We start from the raw sequence: 7,577 nt of genomic DNA, 5'->3' as shown, positions 1-7,577 counted from the left end.
GTAAATTATATTAAATTATAGAATTCTGATTTTATTTTTCAAAAAGAAAAATCCTCCTTCCGCAGTATCCTTTCGCTATACTGTCTCCAAAATCGTTAATTACTATAAATCTCAGCACGTTTGTAATAAACATCTTCTGTTGCTCGATTACCATACCAACGACTGTGAGGCCATCCCTCTCGCGTTCGCTATATCATCGCCTCGCCCACGCCAGCGACAGGGTTAATCCTAAGCAGTAATACGTGGTCTTAGCATGTTTTACCTTTCTGTCCGTTTCACCTTCATCTTCCCTCTAGGAGCTCGCTCCCACCCGCGAGGTCTTTACCTTCGATTTTTTCACATTTTTTCTTTTTTCTTTGCGCATAGGTATTCAAAGCGCTCTCTCTCTCTCTCTCTCTCTCTCGTACGCGCAAGGAAACATCAGGGGGGTAATTGATAATGTTAAACGTTGGGGTTAATCCGTCGATTTATGAGCAGAGTTTGCACCGTGGATTTTTTAGAATCCGCCAAATTGAGGGATAATCGTCCGACGTTAATGCCTCGCTGCTAAAGATCGCCGCGCGAAGTCGGGGGTTTGATTGAGAGAGATAAGTAGGAGTTCGCGGAGGTTTATAGCGCTTCGCGTGTCCAGTGGCGAATAAAAGAACCCCGCTAATCCGCCAAGAAAAAGAAGGGGTGCCTGAATCGGCTGAGAGAATCGATCTCGCGTTAGACGCGGTGCGCGGGCGTTGAAGATAAAGCGCTTGCCTCGTGACCCGGAGCCAAAGGTAGTCACTCGTTGTAGGATTCTGCGTTTGCAACGATGTGATTCAAGTTTCATCCCGCGACTTTTGAATCACGTTGTACTAATCCGTGACGGTGACTTGTGCCTAGGAGCTTATGCGTGTTTAGATATATAAATATTAACGTAATGGATATAACGTAAGAATATAATAATAAGGATGAAAGTGTTAATATGCAAAAAGAAACGCGAGTTTGAAACATGAAAAATTTTGCTAGATGCAGATCTGAAAATAATTTTGTTGGAATCCAAATAATGTTGAAAACTAAAAAATAATAAGCAAAACAATTTATTATAATGTTTTAAAAAAAATCTTTCTATATTGGAGAATATTATATGTGATTGAACGATCGAACGAGATTTAACCGTCTAGAGCTGACGGTGAGTTTATAGGATTCACTCAATTATAAATTTCTATGTCAAAAGTGACAAATTTAATTTTTTTATGTTATATTTGCAAATTTTGATTATTCCTATTAAAACATATTTAAGATTCATTTTTTAAAATAAAAATTATGTCATTTTGATTCCTGAAATTAATTACTCAATTTTAATAAATGATTCTATCTTTCTTGACATTCAGAAAGTAACAAAGATAGAACAACATTTATGTCACCAAATGGAAAGCATTTAACTATTGAAGTCAACATCGCATTCAACTCAAGCGATTACTATAATAAAAGGCTTTATTTTTTGTTTTTTTTTTTTTTATATCGAAATAGAAAGACGATTTCGAACACATCTGTGTCATTCACGAGTGAACGATCAGCGGTTCCCGTTTACTCCACGCTTCGCGCCCGGCAACATCCATTATTACGCGTCGTATAATCCAGCGGGTGGGCGCATTAGCCACACGGAAATATGCGCGAGTGCTCGCGTGCGCGTGCACAGGATGGAAGGTGGGTGGACATGCCACCCGCGTTGCGGAACTCGTTAAGCTTTATGTGTTTTCAATTAAGTTTCCGGGCCCGCGTACACGCGGCGCGTAGATTAGCGCGGGCGGCCGCGCGCTTAGGTCGATTAATCGTCGAGTATTATCTCTCGCTCTTCGTGCCGCGGGGGCCACTACGATGTTTAGAAAATTTATCGATGGCGGTTCGTTGTACAAAGCACCGGTTATCCATCAGGTGCGAAGATAACGCGCGCGATAACGCCTAAACGTTATTCACGCGAAGTGCCGTAAGTCTATCCACAGAGCGTTCGCAGCTCGGATAGGAACCCATGGATGGAATCGCTGAACTTTCACGCCGATATCTATGTTTTGTAGGAAAAAGGAAAGAAATTCGCGTAGGTCGAGACAATCGGAGATACCGTCATCGATTGTGAGTGTAGTCAAAAAAGTGTAATTTTTATTTAGATTATTTAATTATGATAAGAACGGAATAAAAGATATAGTATGAATATATTGACTTATTACTTTCAGACGATTGATTATTACTGCGACGTATGTATATAAATATACATGGAAAGAACAATTTTGTTGAAATATCTAAAAATTTAACTAGATACAAATCTGAAAATAATTTTGTTAGACCAAAACTATTATATAGGACACTCAAATCAGTTTAAGCGTACAACATAATTATTTTGACATGGTCTAATAAAATAATTTTCGCAAATCTGTAACTAGTTAAATTTTTAGATACTTCAATAAAAAATCGTTTTACCTATACGTTATAAAAAATATATTCATAAATAAATACAAAAACATTAGTATATTATTAAATTAAAAAATTATATAGACAAAAAAGACGAAGTTATAAAATGTGTACAATGTGATGGTTTTACAAAACAGAATCCAAGAAAAAATTGCAATTACCATAACTTAACTATAATTTATAATCATTTTCAGTGTCAATTTTATATTTTTTAGTATAACTATAAATGTAATTATTATTATTGATACTATAGAGTAATAATTATAAAAATGGAGCCCCTATATAACCGTAATTATTTCACCATACAAGCAAGATTTGCATTCGTAAATATCAAACATCTTTCTCTCAGTAGGATTTCACATAATACGTTCAGTTTGCACGACAGAAATCATTCTGGAAGTAATTAAAGTTCATCTTTCGTCATATTTACGGCTTCAAACCGTGTCGCGCAACTGGCGTGACGCAAACACGGGATGAACGATTATTTCTTTGTCAAACCGCACGTTGACGTGTCTTTATCATAATTAAGTGCAGTCTCGTGTACACTAATTGACAAAGACGTAATTGCACCAGTGTGATGAAAATAAACACGAAAATGCAGTTATATACGTCAATTTCTTGCTCGAAATCGCGAAATAGCGTTTCATACTCCTTATAAATTTCGTTGAAGTATATAGATACATTACGCTTGATAGATGATATTGTAGTTCATTGTTCATTCACAATAATGCTTTGTTAGAAAATCTAGAAAATCAAATAAGAGTAAAAAAATCCTTTATAAAAAATTATTCAGATCTTTCCCACCACCCCGTTGTCGATTTCAATTAAAACGGGACAAACACTGTATATCCACAAGAAGTACATAATTCATTAAGAAAATATTGAAAAACCAATTACTGATATTTACATTTCGCTTGATTATTTTTGAATTGGTTACTATTGAATTACTGTTGAATTGGTTCTACATCAATCTTATGCGTACAAGTGTTAATACGATAATGTTTCATTAATATAAAAATTCTGTAAGTCATGTGTATATACAAAATATTTAATGTGTTTGTGACACTATTAAATCTATAGTGTCAAATTTAATATAATTCTTTTAAGTTATCGTTGCTTCTATTCAATATCGTTATTTTATACTAAAATAACAGAGTTAACTATGTATAATATAATGTGAAATTTAAACTGTTTAACTCCGTTGTTTTAGTATAAAATAACTATATCTATTAAATAGGAGTAGTAGTGACTCAAATTAGATTAAATCTAACGTTATCAATTAAACAGTGTACATGAAAGAACGATACAGTATTAATAAAACTAAGATTAAAAGCCTATAATAAGAAAAGGAATTTAGATTAAAATGAAATATACATATGTGTAAAATGATAAGTAGAACAGTAGATAATTGTGTCGAGCAGTAGATGTTCGATCTGGCAAGAGATGGCGCTAGAATATGTTAAATAAGGACAGGTGTACGTTTTTGAGTGAGCTTGAACGATAAGATCAGAAACTAAATTAGGTATAAAGATTTCGCCATTATCGATATATATTTTAATTTGGAAATTGAAAAGTCTGTACTATCGACATCGATCAAGTCGCGCCGGCATTTCCTTTCTAGAAAGTATCGAAAGAGCAGCGAGAGTTGACCGATCATAAAACACAAAAGTGAGATAACATCCAGATTAAGATATGCAGAAGGAATATTGATTTATATGGGCGTTGAATTAATCTGTGAATTTTTACGACAGTATTCACTATTGCTTCGCAATAAATTGCAACTTCGTTATCATGTCCCTTGAGTATCGTGCCTTTTTTTTATACGTGTCATAAATATCACTCTATTAAAATTAATGCGCGTACATATGCATGCAAAGGGTTTTTGCAGTCGTGAATGTAATACTTTTTATTTGTACGCGATTCTTGCTGAATGTAAAAGTATTGCGTAACGTTAATAAAATAACGGTAATAAAAATCACGACATATGCGATATATTATTATTGCGTGGATTTAACTTTGTGTAACTTTACTATTTATTCACGAAGAACGATAAATATTAAACTTTGTCATATACAATATATATTATATTTTGCGCCTCTAAAAATGAAAACATTGTTTTAAAAATAAATATTTTTATGTTTGTATAACTCGCATATTTTTATTGCATGTATCTTTATATGTGATGGATGATATTTACAAAGATGTGCTTACACTAAAAGAATAAAATAATTGCCATTACCATAATTTAATTGTGATTTACCATTTTTGGGACAATTATATAGTTGCTTTAATCATGAATATATAATCAATAATTGTGTTATTAATAATAGTTACATACACTACTCGACAATCTTTAGTTTTTCTTAACGTATTTTTTAATTATTATTATCACATAAATAGTAAAATTATAATCACAAATACCAAATGTTTTCTTCTCAATCATTAAAGGCATGACAATGTGAAATACGGAAGTAACAATTATGCTAAAGTATCTATAAAAATTTAGCTAAATACAGATTTGAAAATATTGAACAAAATAATTACGTAGAGGATGTTCAAGACGGTTACTTGAATGACAAAAATTTTTGCAGCATTGCTCGTCATGTTTAAGTTTTGTATACATAATTATTTTGATGAAACAAAATCATTTTCAGATCCAAATCTAGCCAGATTTTCAGATGCTTCAAGAAAATCATTGTTTCCGGAAAGATTCGTGTAATTAGAGCCACGCAAAGATAACTTATAAGACAACGTTATTATTCGTGCGTCAGAACAATAAAGAACTGAATAAACGACCAAGAAGTATATGGTCTAGGTGAAAGCGCGGGAGTTAATCGTTCTGAAGATAAGTCTCTCGCAGGCAATGTTCGAATTGTTCTACCCACGCCGGTCGCGCATAAAACGTCCGTAGAAATGAGCGAGAGAAGCCTCCAGTCGCGCAAAGCAATGATGCAGCAGATGGATGAGCCGGTTCGATTCATAAGACTCGAAAGATCGAAGAAACGGGACAAGACAAACACTGGTTAATTGGGAATCCACTAAGATGGATGGATATCTTATTATCTGACATACGATGCTGTATAATACGAGAAGATCGCGCAGTTGATGCATGAACTAGTGAGACAGAAAGATTAGATGAATGGCGATCAAAGTACATTACGGGCATTAACAAATATGGCTTGGGCCGTCGCGACGCCCATGATTAACGAGGCCAAGAAAATCGCCGCGTCGGAATGCCGACATAAAATGTTACCAACCACGTGGTCGCGGTCTTGACTCGCCAGAACCAGTCACGAGTAATGGTATCAAAACGGATGGTCACGAAAGGTCGAAATCCCGAACGTCGAACTTCGTGAACTTCGAATGCTATAACTTATGCTCATTATAAATCCGCAAGTCATTATCGTTATTAGTAGAACAGTTATTTAGTCAGCACTTTACAGTTTGCAAATTGACTATTATCAGATATATACATACGTATAATATAATAGATATCTGAGATCACTATTTACATTTATAAAAGTATTTTTCGGTGATTCCTCTTTCGCTTTTTCACTTTATCTCAAATATGGCGTACAACATATATAATATAACGGGATAAAAACAGTTGCACAACGCAGGAAGAGAGTAAAAAATGGAAAACGTGATTCTCTGTAATTTTAATAATCCTCTATAATCTGTAGCAGCGAATCCTGTAATTAAGGTCTGCAAATTTCGGGAACCGGATCGCTCGCAATTGAAGCTCGTGCTTTACGAGGACGAGCCTACCGCTTTGATACCTTCCAGGCTGAAAATGAATTATGCAAGTGATGGTGCAGCTCGAAAGTTATGGTAACGTCTCACTTAAAGCAAAGATACACGGCAGATTCTCTACCTTGTGATCAAGCTCGGCGAGTATCGGAAGTGAAACCCGTCTGGCGACTGCTATGTATGTTTAATGAAATAAGCATTATCAGTAATTATTTTCTCTCTTCCGAAACTATTACGAAAAATTATTTCACTTAACATTTAATAGCTCTTTTTTTAGTGTAGCTAAATTTTCATATATTTCAGCAAATCCGTCCTCTTCGTGTAGACTTATAAAATTCTTAAAATAATCGCACAGAGATCGCACATTTGGCAGACAGATACTTCAATTTTCAATGTAACGAATGTTTCCGTGCAGGCTGTGTTGAACTCGATCGAAGTTCGCTAATAATTTAGCTTGAATAGCTAGTTTGGCTACGTTGCATGAACCTTAAATAGCATTGTACTGACACAATCTCACATTGATGAAATTCAAACAATTTAAAAAATTCATACACACTTCCTACTGCAATTTTAAATGTATATCTTCTAACATATAAAATCAAATAAAACTTAAGATAATGAGCTATTTTCACTTTCTCTGCCTGTATCTTTTATAATAGCCAATTAAGAGAGAGAATTTATTTATTGCAGTCTTATAACCCTCTACCGGCAATGTTAAACTTAGTCGATGTTTTGAATGAGAACTTTGAATATGAATATAGATAAATTTAAATTAAAAAAAAAAAAAACAAGTAAAATATCTAACTTCTATTAGCAAAAATTCATTATGTTGAAGCTTCCACAAATGTAAAAATTTTTTCAGATTTTTATAATCCGGAACAATATAAAAATCTGCACTAAATATGTTGGAAGATTCAATGTTATGAATAAAAAATATAAATTTCACATTGTTTGTTAACAAAAGGTTAAATTACATTAAACAATAAATATAGTTGATTCTCAGTTCTCATCTTAATCCAAGTAAAACAAAGAAAATTCGAGATTTGTTGAATTTCCAGAACTAAAAGTAATTGGAAAGTCTTTAAATCCGTAGTGGGACAAAATTCAATGTTTCGTTGCGAATATCACCGATGTTAGCGATTACGGATGTACGTCGTAGACCTGTCGTAACGTTCACTTGAGCCAAGGGGAAGACGTATAAATTATGGACGCGGAGGTGCCGATACTTGATAAATCTATCGGCAGGTGATAGACGAGTCGAGGCGGCGCAGGTCGGCCATGTACCAAGCCGTGCGCATCCTAGCAATAGGTTGCAGCAGTGCATGCTGTAACTATACATGCCGCACCTTCACCGTCGTCTTGAGGTGAGACACGTTGAACGACAGCAA

Source organism: Cyphomyrmex costatus, unplaced genomic scaffold, assembly GCF_001594065.2.
Source record: "Cyphomyrmex costatus isolate MS0001 unplaced genomic scaffold, Ccosl1.0 scaffold120, whole genome shotgun sequence".
NCBI classification, from domain to species: domain Eukaryota; kingdom Metazoa; phylum Arthropoda; class Insecta; order Hymenoptera; family Formicidae; genus Cyphomyrmex; species Cyphomyrmex costatus.
This window is presented reverse-complemented; position numbering follows the sequence as displayed.